Raw genomic sequence first — 23272 nt, 5'->3', positions numbered from 1 at the left:
CTGATAATTTTCTGATAATTTTTTAAAATTCCTTCTTTTGTGGCTTCATGGGTTATCCTCAATTCACAATACTTGCACGCCTAATAAACCCAGTATGCTGTGGTCTTCAGTCTTCCTCTGTGACATCATTGGGAGCCAACTGTTATTTCCAGTTCTTGCAGCTGGACCCCGATGAAAGGTGCACCCTGAGGATAAGTGACATGCATAGGTATCCCAGGATGCATAGGAGCAGGCATAAACGTGCGCACAGAATTTGCATAGGCGACGTTTAAAAATTACTACAGGTTACCAGTTTTGAGTTAAAGAGGAGATCTAGGGCTAGAATTATTGCTCTTATTCCAACGGTAGCGGCAATACCTCACATGTGTGGTTTGAACACCGTTTTCATATACGGGCGATACTCACGTATGCGCTAGCTTCTGCGTGCAAGCTCAGCAGGACGGGGCGCTTTCAATTTTTTTTTTTTATTTCTCATTTATTTTACGTCTTATTTTTTATTTTGATACTGTTCTTTTACAAAAAAATTGGGTCACTTTTATTCCTATTAAAGTAGTAAACATCCCTTGTAATAGAAAAAAAAGCATGACAGGACCTCTTAAATATGAGATCTGGGGTCAAAAAGACCGCAGATCTCATATTTACACTAAAATGCCTTAAAAGGAAAAAAAATGTGATTTGAAATTTTTTTAAAAAAAATTCTCCTTTAAGGGCATTGGGCGGAAGTGACGCTTGACGTCGCTTCCACCAGTCAATGCTATGGAGCCGAGTGGGGGCCATCTATCCCTCACTTGGCAGCCAGCCAAGCAGGGAAGAGGACCCCATCATCTCCGCCGCTACCGGCAGCTCCAGTAAGCGGCGGAGATGACCGAAGAGCGGCAGGGATGGCCTCTCCTGCCCCCGATAAAAGTGATCTTGCAGTGATATTTCCGCAGAGACTACTTTTATCTGAAATCGGACTGTTCGCTGAAGAAGAGGATACCGGGGTTATGGCAGCTAGCTTAGAATGCATTAAGATAAAAAACAACTTCTGCCTTTAGAACCACTTTAACCTCGCATTCAACCCTGCATAAGGCAAACAGGCCTACCGGGACTAGGTTGCCCCCAGGACTTATACACAATGCTATAGTGCCTGTCACCACTCCAGGGCATGCATGAACTGAGCAAAGCAAACAGGCACTGCGGTTGGCAGACCGGCAGAGCGGTTCAATGACAGTCCAGGTAAAAGGCAGAGTTCATAGAATAGTCGTTATGCGATCCAAGGTCATACACCGGGAAATCCCATCTAGCAGAAAATGGCAAACAGGCAGCTTGATCAGGTATTACACACTCTATTACAAGCATGACTGAGACTGCAAGTTTGGATGGCTTAAATCAGGTTGGGTCTCCACCCAGAGACTGGCCACATCAATCACCTTGCAGGTGGACAGACAGACAAGGAGAAGGCCACAGCCAGGATGCTGGAACCAGCAGCTATGATAGGGAAGGAGCGCACACGCTTCTGACAAGAGTGGTTAAGCTGTGGATTTCTTTCCCATATGAGGCAGTAATGGCAAAAATAATAATGATACCAATGAAAGAATTACTTATAACTATGAACAGGTATAATTACCAGGGGATAATATGCAGACATTTTTATCCTGGGGACCTATCAGATTTCCTTTGGGGGGAGGGGAAGGGGTTGTAAAAGGTTTTCCGCCTATGTAGCAAAATTGTCTGCTGTTGCCTCCCTGAGGACAAAAACCATGGGAGTGGCTGGACCTGATGAAGTCTTTTTTTCAACCTATTAACTATGTAATAATATTTAATATGTAACTTGCATACATTCAGGAAGTTATTGTAACTGAATTCATAGGAAGCTACAGCACTACAGAGGAAAGACATTTCCTGTGAGTAATCCCACCGCAGACAACCAGCACACAAGTAATGTAATAACGTCAAAGATCCCAACTTCTGTAAAAATAAAGGAATTTAAATATACGGTAGACTTTTTTTTTAAGACAATTTTCCTCTAGAATTGGCATTTTGGATTTTATAGTTTACTCCAGTGTCAATACTGTTCAACCATTCATCAAATGTAAGACTGAAGTTTAAATCCACCTAAACTTTTTTTTTTGGATAGACAGGGTGGGGCTAGAACACCCTATTAGGTTACTACTATTCAGGATTTCATTAGATAGATTTTCCTTCATTTCCTGTTTTTTAACTCATTATATATATATATATATATATATATATATATATATATATATATATATATATATAAATTATACAGTATCTCACAAAAGTGCGTACACCCCTCACATTTTTGTCAATATTTTCTTCTATCTTTTCATGTGGCAACACTGAAGAAATTACACTTTGCTACAATGTAAAGTAGTGAGTGTGCAGCTTGTATAACAGTGTCAATTTGGTGTCCCCTCTAAATAACTCAACACAGCCATTAATGTCTAAACCGCTGGCAACAAAAGTTAGTACACCCCTAAGTAAAATTTTCCAAATTGGGCCAAATTAGCCATTTTCCCTCACCTGTGTCATGTGACTTGTTAGTGTTACAAGGCCTCAGGTCTGAATGTGGAACAGGTGTGTTAAATTTGGTGTGATCACTCTCTCTCTCGTACTGGTCACTGTAAGTTCAACATGGCACCTCATGGCAAAGAACTCTCTGAGGATTTGAAAAAAAAAGAATGATTGCTCTACATAAAGATGGCCTAGGCTATAAGAAGATTGCCAAGACCCTAAAACTGACCTGCAGTACGGTGACCAAGACCACACAGCGATTTGACAGGACAGGTTCCACTCAGAACAGGCCTCACCATGATCAACCAAAGAAGTTGAGTGCATGTGTTCAGCGTCATATGACATACGAGTGCTGCCAGCATTGCTTCAGAGGTTGAAGGGGTGAGGGGGTCACCCTGTCAGTGCTCAGACCATACGATGCACACTGCATCAAATTGGTCTGCATGGCTGTCATCCCAGAAGGAAGCCTCTTCTAAAAATGATGCACAAGAAAGCCCAGAAACAGTTTGCTGAAGAGAAGCAGACCAAGGACATGGATTACTAGAACCATGTCCTGTGGTCTGATGAGACCAAAGATACACTTATTGGGTTCAGATGGTGTCGAGCATGTGTAGGGGCAACCAGGTGAGGAGTACAAAGACAAGTGTGTCTTGCCTACAGTCAAGCATGGTGGTGGGAGTGTCATGGTCTGGGGCTCCATGACCATGGGGAACTATGAATGCCAACATGTACTTTGACATATTGAAGCAGAGCATGATCCCCTCTCTTCGGAGACTGGGCCGCAGGGCAGTATTCCAACATGATAACGACCCCAAACACAACTCCAAGACAAACACTGCCTTGCTAAAGAATCTGAAAGTAAAGGTGATGGACTGGCCAAGCATGTCTCCAGACCTAAACCCTATTGAGCATCTGTGGGGCATCCTCAAACGGAAGGTAGAGGAGAGCAAGGTCTCCAACATCCACCAGCTCTGTGATGTGGTCATGGAGGAGTGGAAGAGGACTCCAGTGGCAACTTGTGAAGCTCTGGGGAACTCCATGCCCAAGAGGATAAGTCAGTGCTTGAAAATAATGGTGGCCACACAAAATATTGACACTTTGGTTCCAATTTGGACATTTTCACTTAGGGGTGTACTCACTTTTGTTGCCAGTGGTTTAGACATTAATGGCTGTGTGTTGAGTTATTTTGAGGGGACATCAAATTTACACTGTTATGCAAGCTGTACATTCACTATTTTACATTGTAGCAAAGTGTCATTTCTTCAGTGTTGTCACATGAAAAGATCGAAGAAAATATTTACAAAAATGTAATGCCATGTACACACGACCAGACTTTGAGGGACTAAGTCTGACAGACTTTCGACGGAGTTCTGACGGAGTTCTGACAGAGTTCTGACGGACTTTCCGAATGAACAGACTTGGCCACACACAATCACACCAAAGTCCGACGGATTCGAACGTGATGACGTACGACTGGACTAGAATAAGGAAGTTCATAGCCAGTAGCCAATAGCTGCCCTCGCGTCAGTTTTTGTCCGTCGGACTAGCATACACACGAGCGGATTTCTCAGTAGGAACTGGGTCCGGCGGAGTTCTGTCGGAAAAATTTGAAACATGTTCCATTTCTAAAGTCTGTCAAACTTTTGCAAATCAAAAGTCCGCTGCAGCCCACACACGTTCGAATGGTCTGCCGGAATCATTCCGTCAGACTTTTGATGTTGAAAAGTCTGGTGGTGTGTACGCGGCATTAGGGGTGTACTCGCTTTTCTGAGATAATATAAATATATATATATATATATATATATATATTAGCTAATGGCTAAGAAGGCTTGGGAAAATATACTTGTTCCCCATGAGTGATAGTTTACCCTATAAAAAGCTGACTCTTGTGAAACTCTGGCTGGAAATAAATAGAGATTCATGTGTACATGATCCCCTTTGTATTTAGTTTCAATGTGCCTTCCAAGTGCTCATATCAGAGTTGAATCCGCTGTGATCGCACTGCAGCTTAGCCTGCCCCGCACTCCTACTGATCCGGTCACATTACACACTGATCCACATTACAGCTGCCTGTCACATGTCCAGTAAAAAAGCTTCCAATAAAACATAATAAACTCTGACTGCAGTGAGGCTATAAAAATAAAATTTCATTAATAAAAGCTAAACTCCCGACTTAAAAACTTTTATGTAACTCTATCCCTCAATAGCAGTATATCCACTTTTGTGTGCACCAAAAACCTTAGAAAAATCCAGATATTACCTTGTAAAAGTAGCAATGACATCATCACTGTGCTGTATTGTGCAGAGTGAAGAGCTATGGGAGGAACTTAGAGACAAGACTAGTCATCCTGCACAAAAAGAGAGAGCAGCAATGAGCGGTCTTTATTACAGGAAGATCCTGCACAGAGGTAAAGTCTCACACTGGATTACTGCACAGATTATTATTATTATGATAATAAATATACAGGATTTGGAAGACACAAAGTACACCAAGATTCAAATAACATGACTCTCGTATTTAGATATTATTTCCCGAGACTTCTGCATATGATCTATATAGGAAGGGTGTTCCTATATAGATCATATAGGAACACCCTTCCTAGGGTGTTCCTATATAGGAAGGGGGAGTAGAAGGGTGGGTTCGGTGATGGCTCTGCCTGAACAGATATTTCATATCTGCGCCCAACAAAAGAGAGATGGAACCCTATGGAAATCACCTAATAACTCCCTCTGGTATAATGCAACTCTCAAGAAGTTTTTTAAACTGGAGGATGGGAGAGTATGGGCTAAGTATGGGGTTTCCTGGCATTTTCTATACACCCAGCAGTGGCGCAGTTCGGTATAGGGGAAGTACAAGTACAGAATACCTCATTGGAAAGGGTCCTTTTGGATCCTGACCCGGTCAAAAGAATTTCCAGATACTATCAGGAGGTGGGCCCAGGGGACTCCAGGTTGGTAGCGAAGGCCAGGTCTCTTTGGCAAATGTTTATACCGGAATTGTCACAGGAGCTGTGGCAGGAGGCATTGGATACTTATCTGGGCTCTGTTAGGATGATTCAGCTTTGATACCTCCATCAGATGTATTATACACCGGTCAGACTATTCCATATGCACTGGAGAAACTCCGCTACTTGCCATAAATGTTTGGGGGCGAATGGCTCTTTTGTTCATATGGTGTGGGAGTGTAACAAGATGAGGCCATTGTGGTCTATGGTGACCGAATTTATAGCAGATAACTTCGGCCATCCCAATACATGCTCCTCCTTGAAATGTCTCTTGGGAATTTTTGACCAAGAGGTGTTAAATGAGCACACCATGCTGTTCCTTAGAATAATGTACTTTGGAGTTAGGATAATTATAGCTAGATGATGGAACCACATGGAATGACTGACGTTAGGGATGTGGTTGTCTAACATTCTTCTTTTTTTCACAAGAAGATGTGACATTCTTCTTTACCGCATGACGTACGAGGCCAGGGGAACTCCCAATAAATTTAGGAAGGTTTGGTTTAGGCGGGTTGATTCAAAGGAGACAGTGGAAGATGAGGTGAATGAGTAAAGGCTGAAGAAGTATGGAGACGGGCATATATATTTGTCATAAACTGGTGGGAGGGACCTGAGGGTGGGGGTACAGACTCGGATCTGTAAGTTATACTATGGGGTAGTCAAATACTCCATCTATATATTTTTTTCATGCCCGAGGGGGGTTGGAGAAATTTGGAACCCCTGCCATTTTTTTCTGTATCCCGGCCATTGAGATTTAGACATGTCCAATTCATTTTGTTCTGAATTTGTTTAACGAATTTCGACAAAGCCCTCCAACAACAACAAAACATCCAACTTAACAAAAACCCGTTTAACACATTTTTTGAATAATCGAAAATAACAATAATAATAATTAAAACTTTTTATTATTAATTTGTTCCATTTGTTTAGATGCAGCATTTGTTATTTCAGATAATTCATAACTTTGGATAAATTCGTATTCACTAACAGCCAAATTTTAAAGGAAATTCCAATACCTATAATTTAATAGTTAATTATTATTAGTTAGTTATTTATTCTTTAGACTTTTCGTTCTTTAGAATTTTCTGATTTTCTTTCTTATTTCAAATTGACAAATTTCAATATCGAATGACCCGAAAAACAAAAACAAATGAGACAAAAACAAACTAATTTTTCGGGCAGTGTACGTGTCTATGGGATTCATTCTTTCTTTCTTCTAGTCCTGGTCTCCATTGTCACTGGAACAGAAAGGGATGGGAAATCTGAAATGTGACAGTTGTTAATAAATCTTCTGATGGGGACAATTGTTCTGGTGACAACGGTCTAGGGGCTGATTCACACCAGATGTAATCTAGCTTGTTTTTTTCTGCATCAAAAACGCATGGACAGTAGGTTACATGGATTTCAATGGCAAAGTTCACACCACTGCAACGTTTTCCAGTACAGTCAACAAAAGTAAAACATGCTGCATTTTTTTGTGCAAGGAACTACACTTGAACATGGAAAAATGCAACAAAAACACACCGGAATGCATCTTCTTTCCAATTGATCTCTTCTGATAGAAATAAATGCTCTATAGTTGACAACCTATTTGATTGGTATGACTCACACTGGGAAGTTGATTTTGATTTTATTGACACAATCATAAGTTATGGATCTCATCTCTGTTTCCACCATGTAGTCTTCTAATTTGATAGATCGAAATACAATCGTATTCATTAATAAATTATATCTATGCTGCCAATCGAAGCAAAATGATTGATCATTTTCTGCCCTGGCCGATCTACTCAGTTTGATCAAATCCAATACACTAGATGAAAAATCATTTGAAAATCTGTCATTAGGACTGATCTATTTTCGTCCAGTTAATGGGCACAAATAGAAAATGTTTTTTGATTTTTCAGAGCCAAAAAGGAAGAGGTTGGAAAACTTCTGCCGAACGAACAATAAATTGAAAGGTTAAAACGATGGGAAGGGACGTTTTGGATTTTCGATTGTTTTCCGATCATTTTGATGGAATTGTACATTGCTCTGATAATAAAACCGAATCATGTATGGCCATCATATAGCAAATTTTGTACAAATATTGTACAGTCATAACATGTAAGGTGACCCTAATGGCTCATACACACAATCCGAAAATCTGACAAAAAGTACTGCTTTCGCTGAAATCAGACGATAATCGGATCATCAGTACAGAGCTTTCGAGAGCCGATCACGACAGTTCATCCAATATTTTTTGTTCGGACAAGCACGAAAATTTTCCTTGTACGATAGCAGATCGTACTATTTTCGTTTAGTCAGTACAGTTGTCATCCAAAAATACAATACAAATACATTACAACACATGACATCACTTACGTTTTTTTTTTCTGTCATACGAGAATTTTTGTGACTTTAGTAACCTATTAAATTTTTATTTGTGACTAGTATGCGAAAAAAGTCGGACGATCTGTCGTCCGATTTTCAGATAGTGTGTATGGGGTATAAGGCCCGGTTCATACTGCCATGACTTGGAATCCGACTTGTGAGACCCTAAGTTAAATGACATGTGAAATCCCATGTTAGTCAATGAGAGCTGTCTTAATTAGCACTATTAAAGTCGCTCCAACTTTAGAAAAGGTTCCTGTACTCCTTTAAGGCGACGTCTATCCAACTTGTGCCCATAGACTTTACGGGGAGTCGCCTCTAAGTTGGATCCTCAACTTAATTCATGTGATTTGGATCCAACATTACAGGAAGATTACCCAGGCATTCCCTGAAGTTGCTTCAAATTCACTTCAGGTTGCATCAAGTCACACTGAAGTCGCCTGGCAAAGTCGCACTGTAAGTCGTGCGACTCTGAGGTTGTGGCAGTGTGAACCGAGCCTAATAATACATTAGGCAAAAACAAGTATTTAACCCTTGCAGTGGAGGGGGGGGGGGCAGACGTAAAAAAAAAAAAATTCTCTCCCAGAGTCCAGCTTAAAGTGTATCCCTTTCTTTGTTCTGAGCACAGCGCAGGCTCGCTTTAAGGCTAGGTTCACACCCACAGGTGCTACGGCATGCACAGTTTTTCATGCATTTTCTGCGCGTTCCTGCACATCACGTGTAGGGCAGCCCATTCATGGTGCTGCGGCACCATTCGGTTTGGCTTGTGCAAAAGTGCATGCGTTAGCAGATGCATGGGGATGCCATTAACAATTAATGGAACCAGCGCACGTCTGCTAAAGGGCAGCAAGTTTTCAGATGCGCACATGCATAGCTCCCAACTGTCCCTGATTTCGAGGGGGACTGTCCCTGATTTGGAGCAATGTCCCTCTGTCCCTCTTTCCCCATCATTTGTCCCTCATTTTGATCTGATATATATAGTTGTAGATAAAATGCACTTTTTATCTTTCAAAAAATGTTTCCCCAGTGCTAAAGCTTTCATCCAATGTCTAAATTGCTGCATTTGTACATTTTAAAAGGCAATATAAAGGAATAGTAGTGGTAAAAAAAAGTTCTTGTGTATTTAATTAACCCTTTTTTTGGTTAATTCTCCTTTAAGGGGGCGTGGCAGGGAGGCGTGTCCTATGCCTACATACGTTTGTTAGTAGATGTCCCTTATTCCCATCTCAGAATGTTGGGAGGTATGCACCTAGCCTCATAGTTATATTTTGATATGTTGTACTGTATGATTAAATTGCATTGTATTTTTTGCTATGTTTGAAAACGAAAACCCTTTTCCAATGTTAAGGATATACAGGATTCCTTTACTGGGGCATAACGCACGATGTATTGTCATTACTGTGCATTGATTTCGTTTTTTTATAAAGAAAAAAAATAAATAAAAAAAAATTAAAACTTTTTTTTGTTCACTAAGATTTGTTGGTGACAGCACATGCACATTATATAACTGATTACTTTCTTTGCATTTGCCATATACCGTATATACTCGAGTATAAGCCGAGATTTTCAGCCTCTTTTTTGAGGCTGAAAGTGCCCCCCTCGCCTTATACTCGAGTCATCGCCGTCTGCCTGCCCGATCAGCGTGTCGAGCAGACAGACGGCGGCCATTCTACTATTCAAAAGCCGCGCCTCCGTCTGTGATAGGCGGAACACTCAATTTCCCAGCAGTCAGTGGTCCTCCTATCATGGACATCCGCTCATCCTCATACTACGGACGAGGATGAGAGGATGTCCGTGATAGGCGGAACACAGACTGCTGGGAAATTGAGTGTTCCGCCTATCACAGACAGAGGCGCGGCTTTTGAACAGTGGAATGGCCGCCGAGGCGCCGACGAAGAGCGGCGATCCTGGCATGGCAGAAGGACGGAGGCTCGGGACGGGACGGAGGCTCGGGACACAGGTAGGCTGGACACACAAGGCTGCACGGACACACACACAGGCATGGATGGACACACACACAGGCATGGATGGACACACACACAGGCATGGATGGACACACACACAGGCATGGATGGACACACACACAGGCATGGATGGACACACACACAGGCATGGATGGACACACACACACAGGCATGGATGGACACACACACACAGGGATGGATGGACACACACACACAGGGATGGATGGACACACACACACAGGGATGGATGGACACACACACAGGGATGGATGGACACACACACAGGGATGGACGGACACACACACAGGGATGGACGGACACACACACAGGGATGGACGGACACACACACAGGGATGGACGGACACACAGGGATGGACAGGCATGTCTCACCCTCGGCTTATACACGAGTCAATAAGTTTCCCAGTTTTTTTGGGGTAAATTGGGGGCCTCGGCTTATATTCGGGTCGGCCTATACTCGAGTATATACGGTACTTGATTTCTGTGGTATTTTGCATGCAAAAGACAATTCACAAAAATGGTCACATGGGTTATCACTAGGGCTGTTACTGATTAAAGTTTTCATGTTCGATTAATAAAAAATTTTTTAATCGATTAATCGACTAATTTCGATTAATTATAACGCACATACAGATCCAACTACTTTTAGCTGACCTCCTTGCATTGCAACTCTGCATTAGTCAGTGGTAAATGTGGTATACACTATATACAATCACCCGACACTAGTTAGTTTCCACAATCCATGACTTAACTTCACAGTTCACACAAATACGTTTTAAATTCAAACTGCAGCACTGACGTAAGTAATTTTTTTTTTTCACAGTAGTGTGACAATCCCTCCACCTCCGGTCTAACTATTCACTCTCACCTTATGGCATGGACCCCTGCGCAAACAGGTGGTCATGCAAGCAGCTATCAAAAGGGTTAACACGGACCATAAAACTTCTCTCACGTCTCCTTAGATTTCAGCAAGGACGCTAGGTCATGGGTAGAAAGAAAATATCTAAGTGCTCACCGCTTAAGTATAAGATTAAATTTTTGTGTTCAAACACAAACTATTCACATAAAGATGATAAAAACACAGCATGTAAAGCCGACAATCGTGTTAGTTCTGTAAGGTAGCAGCGGGTGACGTCATGCGTAGCTCCACCCCGTACGCGTTATGTTCAATCAGAACTTCGACGTCACCGGACTCCTCCCCCCTTCCCTTCTTTAGCAGATGGAGGCACTTGGGGAAGGGGGAGGAGTCCGGTGACGTCAATGTCTGTGACATCACCGGATTTTCGACAGAACTCCTTGAAGACCCGGAAGCCGGCGGAGAGGTGAGTATTTTGATCGATCAAACATTCAAAAAAATGAACGATTAAATCGAGGAATTAATCTTTAATTTCCACAGCCCTAGTTATCACTAATAAAAAAAAACATCAGTTTTTGGCTGTTGCTAACAAAGAAAGGAGAAGATATCCATCGTTTGACTCAGCAAGGGGGGTGTGTCAGATCTCTGCAGAGAGACCACTGCTTCCACACCAAGAGTAAGGCCTGTTCACACCTATATATATATATATATATATATATATATATATATATATATATATATTTTTTTTTTGTGCATTTTCAGTTTTGCAGAAACACACTACAATCCATTTAACATGGTTTCCTATGGATGTAGTTCACATCTGTGCATTTTATGGAAAGGGCCAGGGACTTTTTTCTGGTTTTTGGTTCCACGGACTTCATTGGATCAAAAATGTGTATTAAAAAACGCAAAATGCACCTGGAAAATGAAAACTGCAACCTGCATAGGCATACCTCCCTACTTTTTGAGATGGGAATGAGGGGCACCTATTAGCAAAAGTATGCAGGCAAAGGACCTTGCCACGCCCCCTTAAAGGAGAATTGTACAAAAAAACAAGCTTAGTTGAACCCACAATGGCTTTTTTTACCACTACTATTCCTTTATATTGGCTTTTGGAATTTACAATTGCAGTAATTTAGAAATCAGATGAAAGGTTTAGTGCTGGAAAAGTTTTTGATAGTGTAGCGGCCATAACCCTCAATGGGGCGGTCTTGACTTTTGGGCTTACCGGTTACCTCCGCTTGGCTTGTTCTTCCAGGTCTAGGGGTTCCCACGGTTAGTACCCAACGACTTTGGACGCTGACACCATAAAAGTACTTTGGAAAGGTTTTTATTTGCAGGGTAACATCCAACAAACACAGTCTCTTTTGGGAACAGAGGGCAAGGGTGAAGAAACTCAGGCACCTTGAACTGATAATCACTCGAAAATCTCTAATACCACCCAGAGAGTAGCCATTCGCAGCTGGGCGTTTCAAAGCTGAACAAATCTCTAGCCAGAGATTATGGCAGTCAGCACTTTAATCCGGAACTTGCAAAGTCTCTAACTTTGCAAATTTGTTCAATCGGAAGTGAACAGGAACCTTTCCTCAGTACCTGGAACGTTCTCTGTCTCCTTGGCAGTACTGGAAAAGCATGGATCCATTAGTGTCCTTGACAACCCAGCAACCAGGCACTTCTTGGGATGCCAGCTTGTTGGCCCTCCTCTGAAGAGTCCTCCCCCGATTGCTTACATGGGCTGCGGTGCCCCTCCAAGTTGAGAGCACACCCGGAAGCCTTGAATCCTCCCTCAGTTACTGCGCTTCGGACCAGCCGGTTGCAAGACTCGGGAACAGATGAATCCTTACCCCAGACCATGCGGGTCTAATGGGATTAGTCAAACTGACCATGTTGCGGAGCAGCACGCGCTCCCGTGACCGGGACCCCTTGCGAGGCTACCCCGGTCCAGATTCGGGAACAGGCAGCTCTGGCTTCGCGAATGAACCCTGAACACGTGACTTCAGCCTCTTAAGTACCCTTCTCCAGACTCCTCAGCGGGGCTACACTCACCCACTGATTGTCTCCGAGGAACGCCGATACCCAAAGCATCCAACCAGGCCTGGTTCTGGTCCTGTCATGTGCACCTAACTGTACACCATCATTTGACCAGGCAGAACCCTAACAGAGCCCAGCCAAACTGAGGCCAAAGTTAAACCTGCACAATCAACCCTCAGAACCCCTTTACTGTTCTGAGGAAAAAACTAAATTTATACATAGCGGGCACTTTGTTAAAAGTGTCGCCGCTACAATAGATAAAAAGTGCATTTTATATACATCTATATAGATCAGACCAAAATGAGGGACAAATGAGGAAGAATGAGGGACAGAGGGACATTGCTCCAAATCAGGGACAGTCCCTCGAAATCAGGAACAGTTAGGAGCTATGCATAGGTGTGAACAAGGCCTAAATGGTCCTTCTCTGTAGCATGCTATCTCTCTTACTCAGGCTTTGGCTTCTTTAAAATAAAGAAAAAAACTATAAGGCTTTATACACCTTTGCCTTGATGCACCTGTAATGTTTTTTATTGAAGATTCAGTTGGGCTTTATTATTGCACGCTGGCTCCTGGGTTGGGCAGATGGGCTGCTACATTCCACACAATTTCTTCACTTTTGAGTTACAGCACTTTACCGCCCATCATTACTCTTCCCCAGGGATCTCAACCTGGTGGCCCTCCAGCTGTTTTGCAAAATGACAAGTCCCAAGAGGCATTGCAAGGCTGACAGTTACAAGCATGACTCCCACAGGCAGAGGCATGATGGGACTTGTAATTTTGCTACAGCTGGAGGGCCGCCAGTTTGAGACCTCTGCACTACACAGCCTTACTGATGATGCTGGACATAAGGGCGCGCCTTTGTTAATAGGCATTTACTTCTACTTTTTTTAATCTTTTCTATTCAATATTGTAGGAAGTCAATAATAAAGGTGGAACTGGAAAAATAAACAGTTAAAGCAGAACTAAAAGGCAAAACTTTTTTTTCATTTTGGATAGCATAAGAGAGGGTCTTAAGCCTGGCTTTATATTTACCATCCATCTGGCGGGGACATCATCCGGTGATGTCCCTATATAAGTTGCCGCACGCCGCGTCCCCGTCATTGTGAGCAGAGACAGCGACAAGGCAACATCTCCTGAAGAGAAGAAGAGAAGAACAGAAGACGGCGACAGCGGCAGCGGTGACAGAAGACTGGGCCACCTCTTGTAAAAGAGCTAGAAGAAGGCACGATGACCTGGCAAGAAGAACCGAAGAGGGGGACAAGACCCCCAAAGTCGGAAGAAGAGGGCGGCGGCGAAGAAGAAAGCCGGGCTCCTCCGCTAGTAAAAGAGCTAGAAGAAGATAGCGGAGGAGTCCGGCGAGAAGACCCCCGAAGACGGAAGACCCCCGGAGCTGTGCAATAAACTATTTTAACCCTTGTGTGTTGTGTTTTTTTTGTACATTTCTTTTCACAGGTGAATGGGTAGGGGTACATTGTACCCCATACTCATTCACATAGGGTGGGGGGCCGGAATCTGGGGGCCCCCTTATTAAAGGGGGCTCCCGGATTCTGATAAGCCCCCCGCCCGCAGACCCCGACAACCAACGGCCAGGGTTGTCGAGAAGAGGCCCTTGTCCTCATCAACATGGGGACAAGGTGCTTTGGGGTGCGGCCCCGCGGCCCCCCCTTCCCAAGGCACCCCCCCAGGTTGAGGGCACGGCTCAGGAGGGGGGGCACTCACTCGTCCCCACCCCCTTTCCTGGCCGGCCGGGTAGCGTGCTCGGATAAGGGTCTGGCATGGATCTGGGGGGGACCCCCACGCCATTTTTTGGCGTAGGGGGTTCCCCTTAGAATCCATACCAGACCTAAGGGCCTGGTATGCTCTCGGAGGGGGGACCCATGCCATTTTTTTTTTAATTTGGTGTGGAGTTCCCTCCGTATAGACGGAGATCCGACTTGGAGGCGACCTCCATTGAAATCAATGGGTACAAGTCAGATTGAAGTAGTACAGGAACCTTTTCTCAAGTCGGAGCGATCTGAGTCGCCCCTGTGTGAAACGGCTCTAACTGCAGAAGGAGCCAGCTTAGCCAATCAATGCAGGAAGAGAGCAGAGCAGGTCTGCCGGCAGGGACAGTGCTGGATCAAGAGCGTAGCTCCCAACTGTCTCACGATTTCGAGGGACTGTCCATGATTTGGAGCAATGTCCCTCTTTCCTCCTCATTTGTCCCTCATTTTGGTCTGATCTATATAGTTGTATATGGAATGCAATTTTTAAGTGTTTCTCAGTGCTAAACCTTCCATCCAATTTCTAAATAGTGGAATTTGTACATTTTAAAAGCCAATATAAAGGAATAGTAGTGGTAAAAAAAAAAGTTAACTTTTTTTGGTTAATTCTCCTTTAAGGGGGTGTGGCAGGGGGTGTGTCCTATGCCTACATACATTTGTTAGTAGGTGTCCCTCACTCCCAACTCAAAATGTTGGGAGGTATGTCAAGAGTGGTGTCAGGTAAGTGTTTATGGAGGGGGAGAGATACAAACAGTGGAAAGATTTTTTTCCCTAATGCATAAAAAAATAACTGCCTTTAGATTTAAGGATTTCAATATCGAACAAGTAGATTTGAATCAAATCCGTAAAATCTAATTTTAGGTGTACAGTGGTTGTAAACCCTTACATATACCCAGTGAAGTGACTGGGCTCAGGTGATACACAGAGATGAAACAAATCCTCCTGCATAAGTTGCACCTCTTTATCTGCAGCACTTTTTCTTCTACAGCCATTCAAAGTATAGCATTTACACAGCATTTATGAGGTGCAGAAAGCAAGGTTCAGGGTCTGATGTCACACAGTGCAGAGTAAAGAGTAGGGTGAAGAATCTAATCTGAGACCTGAGTGGATGAAAGGGACAAGCTCCTTCTAAACGGTCTCATACGGAAACATGGACAGCTGGGGATGTCAAATCGCCTTCTGTGTGTGCTGGGGGCAGGACCATCTTCCAGGATTGTCTTGTGTCAGGATAGACTGTCAACAGTGGCTCATGCAAATAGCAAAGGAATGAAAGGGGAGACAGAAATCACACTAAGTGCTTTGGTGTCGGGGCTGGGCTCAGCCCTTCCTTCTCTGAGCTGGTTGCTCAGCTGTCAGCTAATTGCCAGCTCTTATCTCTCCAGTTACTCAGCTGTTGATGATATCCTGCTCATCAGTCCTGCCTACTTAAGCCGTCCAGTCCAGAGGAGCTCTGCCTTTGCCTTGGTCACATCACAGAAACTATCTCCTGCATTCCTGTTCAAGACTTGCTTTGCTGACATCCCTTCTGGTTCCCGATCCTGCTTGCTGTTCCACTACATTGATCCCCAACTTCTGGCTTGGCTGACTATCCATTCCGGTTTCTGAACTTTGGCTATGTTTTGACTACGTTTGTTCTTTTTACTTTTATTATTATTAAACAAGTGTGATTTAACTGTACTTCTGTCTCAGCCCGATGTCATGGTTTCTGACATTTGGATATAGGCTGGTACACACTACAGAAGGATATGCTTTGCTCGTTTTTCATTCCAGAGGTTTACAGTGACTTTAATGCATTAATATCATTTCAAAAGTTGCTTAATCTTTGTAGATCTGCACCTGTCATATACCTGGCGATCCTGCCATGAAGGTCGTCATTCATGCACTTCTTGTCATGAGGTGACAACTGTCTCCCAAAGAACTCTTGCATTGTCAACCTGATATATGCAACCCTGGTTTAGACTACAAATAGATGTTCTAACACATGCTACTTAGGCCCCATTCACACCTGAGCGTATCATTTTCAGGCAGAAAATTTTGCGTGATTTTACAGCAATTTTACAGCATTTTGTGGCGATTTTGTGCAGGGCAAAAGGTCACCAATGTAAAAAGAAGAAAAACGCCCAAATCAAACCGATTTGAACGTCAAAAAAGGGTCCAGAACTTGTTTGAGCTTCAGGCGTTCAGCTTGGGGCGACTTGGAGTGGAGATGTGAACCATCTCCGTTGAGAATAGTAGATTTTTTCCCCTCCAGCATTTTGTAGCATCAAGCTTCAAGCAAAAAAACGCTCGGGTGTGAATGGGGCCTATAGGCCCGTATGCACGATACAAAAATCGAAAGTCAAATTTCGTCTGACGAGCGACCTGCCGATTTTCGGATCATTAGTGCTTCTATGGTGCTTTCGACAGCCGCTTCCGGTTTTTCGTCTGACTAAGGCTGGATGTGCAGGCTATAAATATTTCTGTCGTACGTGAACTCAGCGTCCGATTTTTGTTTAATTAGCACGGTTTTCGTACGAAAAAAATCGTAAGAGCAAGACTAAGCAGGTTTAGAAACAAAAGAATACTTACAAAACTGTTCAACACATTACGTCAATTCTGAAGTTGTATTCTGTCATACGAGAACTTTCATATGGTGAGTAACCTCTTCACTTTCGACATGAGACTAGCATGCAGCAAAAAAATGGATGAACGGTCATCCAAAAATCTGATTGTGTGTACGAGGCTTTAGGCCCCTTTCACACATGCGGACAGTATGTCCGTATTTCATCCATCCCTTTGCGGATGAAATACGGACATACATGCATTCCAATGGGATAGCGGGTGTCTGAGGATGAACATCCGCAGACACCCGCTATTGGCCGCCTCCGCAATTGTCCGATTCTGCAGACGGAGGAAAATCCTATTTTTCTATCTGTCTGCAGAGCGGATCAGATGAACACGGACAGATGGTCCGTGCTCATCCGATCCCCATAGAGGAGAGCGGAGAGCTGACAGGGCGGTCCCTGCACAGTGTGCAGAGACCGCCCTGTCCGCCGCCAGCTCAGCGGGGACAACGGAGCGATCCCCACTGAGCAAGCGGATCATCATGGGGCGGATCATTACTGATCCGTCCCGTGTGAAAGGGGCCTAAGGCAGCATTCACTGCTGTCACCAATAGGAAGAAGGCCCAGAGAGATAAGGTGCAGCTGAAGCTGGAGCAAGTACATGAGACATACAAACATAGAAAAGTCATGGCAGAAAAAGACCAAGTAGTCCATTGAGTCTGCCAATTTTTTATTTTTTTTGTTAACTTTATTGTTTGCGTATATATCTTTGTTTATCCCAAGCATGTTTGAAGCCATTTACTGTTGACTGTCTCACTACCTTTGCTCGTAGTTTATTCCAAGCATCAACTACCCTTTCAGTAAAATAATACTTTCAAAGATTAGTTTTGAACTTTCCTCCAGTTAGTTTGAGGTCATGTCCCTGTGTTCTTGATTTTGGTTTCATATAAAAAAAAAAAAAAAAAAATGTTCTCCTGAACTTTATTCACCCCCTTATGTAATGTAGACTGAGATGAAGGATGAAAAAAATAAGAAAATTGTACTTTGTGAAAAAAAAAAAAATGGCAATTGCTAACTATACACAATTCTTCATCAAACTAAATGTCAGTTAAAGGAGCTTGTTTGGCCAGACTTCTCCTATGGGTCACAGGAGTGCAATTCGTTTTTGCACTCCTGTGACCCGTTTTCAGCAGAGAGCGGTCTGAAGTCCACTCTTTGCTGATGTCACAGAAATCAGTCCAGGCATTGCGTCATCCCAACAATGGGAGTCTGGATCCACCAGGTGCCTGGACTGACACCCGTCTCAGCCTCTCAGCGACCCGCTCCCCGCCTCTTCACAGCCCAGCGCTCCAGTAAATGTGGAGGAGCAGAGCGGAGAGCTGCTGATTGATAGTCAGCAGCTCTCCACTCAGGGAGCTATGAGAACGGAGCCATCTCAGTGCAGAGGCACCACGGGACAGATGCAGCATCGGACCCATGCTTCATCCACCTAGGTAAGAATAATGGAGGAAAAAACCCCAAACCCATACTTCTCCTTAAAGGTTTAGTTAAGTCAGTTAGGGTTAGGATATACTTTTAGGTCCTCACATTGCCAGAGTCATCCTGCACTAAACTGAACCTCAAATGCTTTTGGAGTTCTTAGAAAAATGGCAAAGCCAGAACACATGGGGTGCATGCCACACTAAAATGTAGCATTCGATCTTTCCATTTTAAATAATTGAAGACACTTTACTTCTAAAAACTTGAAAATCAGTATAAACACATACAAAAAATTGGCTAACATACACCAAGCAGGGCTTAAACCAGAGGTCTCAAACTGGCGGCCCTCCAGCTGTTGCAAAACTACAAGTCCCATCATGCCACTGCCTGTGGCAGTCACGCTTGTAACTGTCAGCCTTGCAATGCCTCATGGGACTTGTAGTTTAGCAACAGCTGGAGGGCCGCCAGTTTGAGACCCCTGGCTTAAACCCTCAAGCAACAGTTCCCCTAGCAACAATGGTATCCCATTAAAAAAAACAGCAATAGACCCCCTCCAGCAACAATAAATCTCCCAGCAGCTTGTAACAATTGACCCCTCCAACAGTACATTCCTCCCAGCAACATAGGACCCCCAGCAACAATAGACTCCCTACCAGCAACAAAACGCCTCCCCAGCGACCCCCCCCCCGCAACAATAGATCATCCACCAGCAATGATAGATTTCCCCAGCAATGATAGACCTCCCCAGCAATGGTAGACCCCCCTACAACAATAGATCCCTTTGCAACAATAGATTCCCAAGCATGCAGCAACATTAGACTTCCCCAGCAACAATCATCCCCCCTGCAACAGTAGATCTCCCTGCACAACAATACAACAAAAGATTCTGCCACTAACCAGCAACAATAGAACCTCCCGCACACTCCAATGCCCCTGGCCATTACAAACATTCAGATTTGGAGGTGCCGGTAGTGCCAGATTTAGACCTGGTGGGGATGGTTTACAGTCACATTTTCAAAATGCATGACACAATGTCATAGACAACCTTCCTTAGGAGCGTTTTGCTTTAGCTGGCCAAATTCCTTTTTTTTTTAAATGATACAATATACCAGTTCAGTGTAAAACTTTTGCACATGATGGCCAGCAAAATATTACTCACAAGAACCCAAGATCCATTTATTAAAAGAAAGTCATTTTTTATTATTATATATTTTATTATTATTATATATTGTTTTTTTTATAATGTGTTATATCATTTTTGTATGGAGGGAGCTCCTTCTGTCAGGGGGCTCATTTTTACCACCTTCTAAATTCAGCACCGGGTGCCAGAACAGTTACCACAAAAAAAAAAAGCCCTGCTCTCAAGTATGAACGGGGACTAAAACCCAATGGAAAGCCACAAAGCACTTTACAAACAATAAATATCAACACAATATTGAGGAAAACAATTAAAAACATTACCATGCAGTCATAGTATTCTAAAACATCAAGAGAATCAGAGATTTCCTAAAATCTAAACCACACACGGGGCACACACGGGGCACACATGGGGCACACATGGGGCACACACGGGTGATGTTTCACATTATGATTGCACCACTGAAATCAAACGCGATTTCCCGAACTAGCAATCAGCGACTGATCGCTGCACATAAGGAACAATGGCGTGTTGTCTGCAGAGGAATTGAATTGCTAATGATAAGCACAACGCTGCAAATTTGTGTGATCATGTGCCAAAATTAGATCTATATGTTTAGCAATCTTTAGCGCTAATTGCAAACTTTTTTGGCAGCATGGTCACAGTACAAAGCATCACCAGCATGCAGACCCAGTTCACATCAAGCTAGTGTAGCACGATTTGAAGCTTTGCCAGACATGCATTTGATACACACGGGTTGATTTCCTAGAAATCTGGCGCAGCTGTGCATAGTAGCCAATCAGCTTCTAAATTCAGCTTGTTCCATTAGGGTTTGACAAAAAAACTGGAAGCTGATTGATTTCTATGAAGAGCTGCGCCAGAGTTTGCACTCTTCAGTTTTAGTAAATCAACCCCTATGATTTCCACTATATTAAGTGGTGTATGTTCACATTTGAGCATTGAGGTTGATTTACTATGTATGTGAACCCAGCCTTAAGGCAAATAGACTGCTGCAAGAGCAATTGCTCCAGAGCTTAGTAAATGAGGGAAAGCTCTGCTTACTTCCATCATCCAATCATGTGCAAGCAAAAATGCATTCTCTTTATTTTACTTGCACGTGATTGGGTATTCTTTGCAAAGTGAAGCTTTAACTCATTTACTAAGCTCAGGAGCAACTTTGCAAAGTGCGCAGTCTATTTGTCTTAAGGCTGCGTTCACACTTGTGCGATCACAGACATCACATGTGATTCGCACCGCAGTGCTGTGCTGACATCTGTGTGATACAAAATTCAGCCATACAAACTGTATGGTTGAGATCACATCACATTAAATTATGCAGGACCCTTTTTTTTGTCCGCATTGGAATTGGATCGCATGGGTGTTCATTTAATTTTCATTGACACCCGCAGCGGTTCGCAGATGTCAGTTTAAACCTCTGGCGAATCAGGTGCGATGCAGGAACCGGCACAGGAATCGTGCTGGTTTCTCCCATCACACAAGCGTGAACCCAGCCTTAGTAAATCAACCCCATAGTGTCACTTGAAGCTGATAGCTTGCAAAAGTGCAGGAGCCTCTTTTGGAATTGCGCATCTTGGCCCCAATAGATCTGTTGGGAACGCCAAAAAAAAAGTGCGAAAAAACATGTAAAAATGCATTAGCTACCTTTCCATTGATTAAAAATAAAAACACCCAAGCCTGAAATGCATGCAAAAATGCCTGTACAAATGCATTAAAAAAAACGCTCAAAAAAACAACAAAGGCGCTCCGCCTAGTGAATGGGGCTCATTCAAACCAGCTGTGTTGCTGAATGAAGTCCCAATGTAAGGAGAAGGCAATGTGCCTCGTGTCCTATGAGCTCAGTTCACACTGCTGTGCTTCTGTAAAAAAAAAAAAAATAGTATTTTTGTGCAGTGCGTTTTGACGTGCTGTAATGCAGCGCAATGCGTTGCAGTGCATACGAATTACATACAGCCAGAAAAAAAGCAAGCGATGTGTTTTAACGTTGCACGGAAGCACACATTCACAGCGCATACCAGCATGCGCTAAGCACATATTAATGTGCGCTGTGTGATGTAAATGAGCCCCCGATAGTCTATGATACAAGTTTCTTTAGTAGCCTCCAGCTTTCCAGTAGAATATGAAGGGACAGGAATATTGGAGATCCTGGTGCAGAGAAACACTAATACATTATAATATTTGAGTGCTATAGAAAGCTCAGTATAGATGATAAGCATGATGTCCCATGTCCCAGCCTTGTCTCTGCTTATCCATAAACGCCCCCAACGCTGCCATCCCACCGGGCACAAAGTTTGAGTCAGCAGAAAGTTCAGCTTGGGCTGCGCTCACTCACCCTGTCCTGGATGACGTGGAGCTCCCAGCAGAAGAGGACTAGAAGTGAGAAGCATGGGGAGAGGGAAAATACTTTTGAACAGAATTCTTATCTGGGAGAGAAGAAGGCAGGATGCAGGGAGGAGTCTGGGACAGTCACACCACAATGATTACAGTATGGGTGCCTCTGATCACCTATGGGTTGGCTGCAAAACTTTTCTTAAATGAGACCAGCTCTACCTGATTGGCCACTTAGTTATCCCCTGAATAGATTAAAACAGCTGGAACTTTGGGCAACTTTGCACCTCTCAGCTGCTGCAGCACCTCTTACACCCTGTACACACGGTCCGACTTTCCGACGGAAAATGTGCGATCGGATCTTGTTGTTGAGCAGGATATAAAATTTTCCAACAACAGAATCCGATTGTTTAAACTTCGATCGTGTGTAAACAGTTCCGACTGACAATGTGCCACGCATTCTCAGAATAAATTACGAGACAAAAGATATTGGCTACCACCCTCTTTATAGTCCCGTCGTACGTGTTGTACGTCACTGCGTTCTGAACGATCAGATTTTCCGACAACTTTGTGCGACCGTGTGTATGCAAGACAAGTTTGGGCCAAAATCCGTCGGAAAAAAATCGGATAGATTTTGTCATCGGAACGTCCGACCTTGTGTACAGGACATAAGAAAGCAGGTGTTAGCTAGCAATGAATAGAAAATAATGTGGGAAAGATGAATTCCACTTTTTGCAACAAAATAATAATAATAATAATAATAATAATAAATACACCCAAATTTATTACTAAAAGAAAATGTCCATTAGTGGATCGAGTTGCAGGTCTGTAACGAGGTACGGACCTAGGCTTCATGCACACTATAACAAAGCTCCCAACTGTCCCTGATTTCAAGGGACTGTCCCTGATTAGGAGCAATATCCCTCTGTCCCACGTTCCTCCTCATTTTGTCCCTCATTTTGGTCTGATCTATATAGTTGTATATAAAATGCACTATCTTTCAAAAAGTGCTTCCTGGTGCTACACAATTCATTAAATTTCTAAATTGCTGCATTTGTAAATTTCGAAAGCCAATATAAAGGAATAGTAGTGGTAAATAATAATAACTAAAAAAAAATCCCATGTGGGTTTAACTAAACTTTTTTGGGGGTTAATTCTCCTTTAAGAGGGCGTGACCTATTTCTACATACTTTTGCTTGTAGGTGTCGCTCATTCCCATCTCAAAAAGTTGGGAGGTATGCT

General features: G+C 43.2%; 1 protein-coding gene across 1 annotated transcript in view; it reads right to left on the bottom strand.

Annotated features, from left to right (window-relative positions):
- The window catches only part of LOC143927703 (monocarboxylate transporter 2-like), a 92397-nt gene extending 70245 nt beyond the window's left edge, over positions 1-22152 (bottom strand). The window contains exon 1 of the mRNA XM_077451972.1: positions 22035-22152. The gene's annotated coding sequence lies outside the window, so the exon portion shown is untranslated. The remainder of the gene's footprint in view (positions 1-22034) is intronic.
- Between the last annotated feature and the right edge of the window lie 1120 nt (positions 22153-23272).

Source organism: Lithobates pipiens, unplaced genomic scaffold (assembly GCF_037356315.1).
Source record: "Lithobates pipiens isolate NorthernLeopardFrog02 unplaced genomic scaffold, aLitPip1_a1.2 Scaffold_23, whole genome shotgun sequence".
Lineage (NCBI taxonomy): Eukaryota > Metazoa > Chordata > Amphibia > Anura > Ranidae > Lithobates > Lithobates pipiens.
The sequence above is the reverse complement of the archived record's forward strand: the minus strand, read 5'-3'. Positions and strand labels throughout refer to the sequence as shown.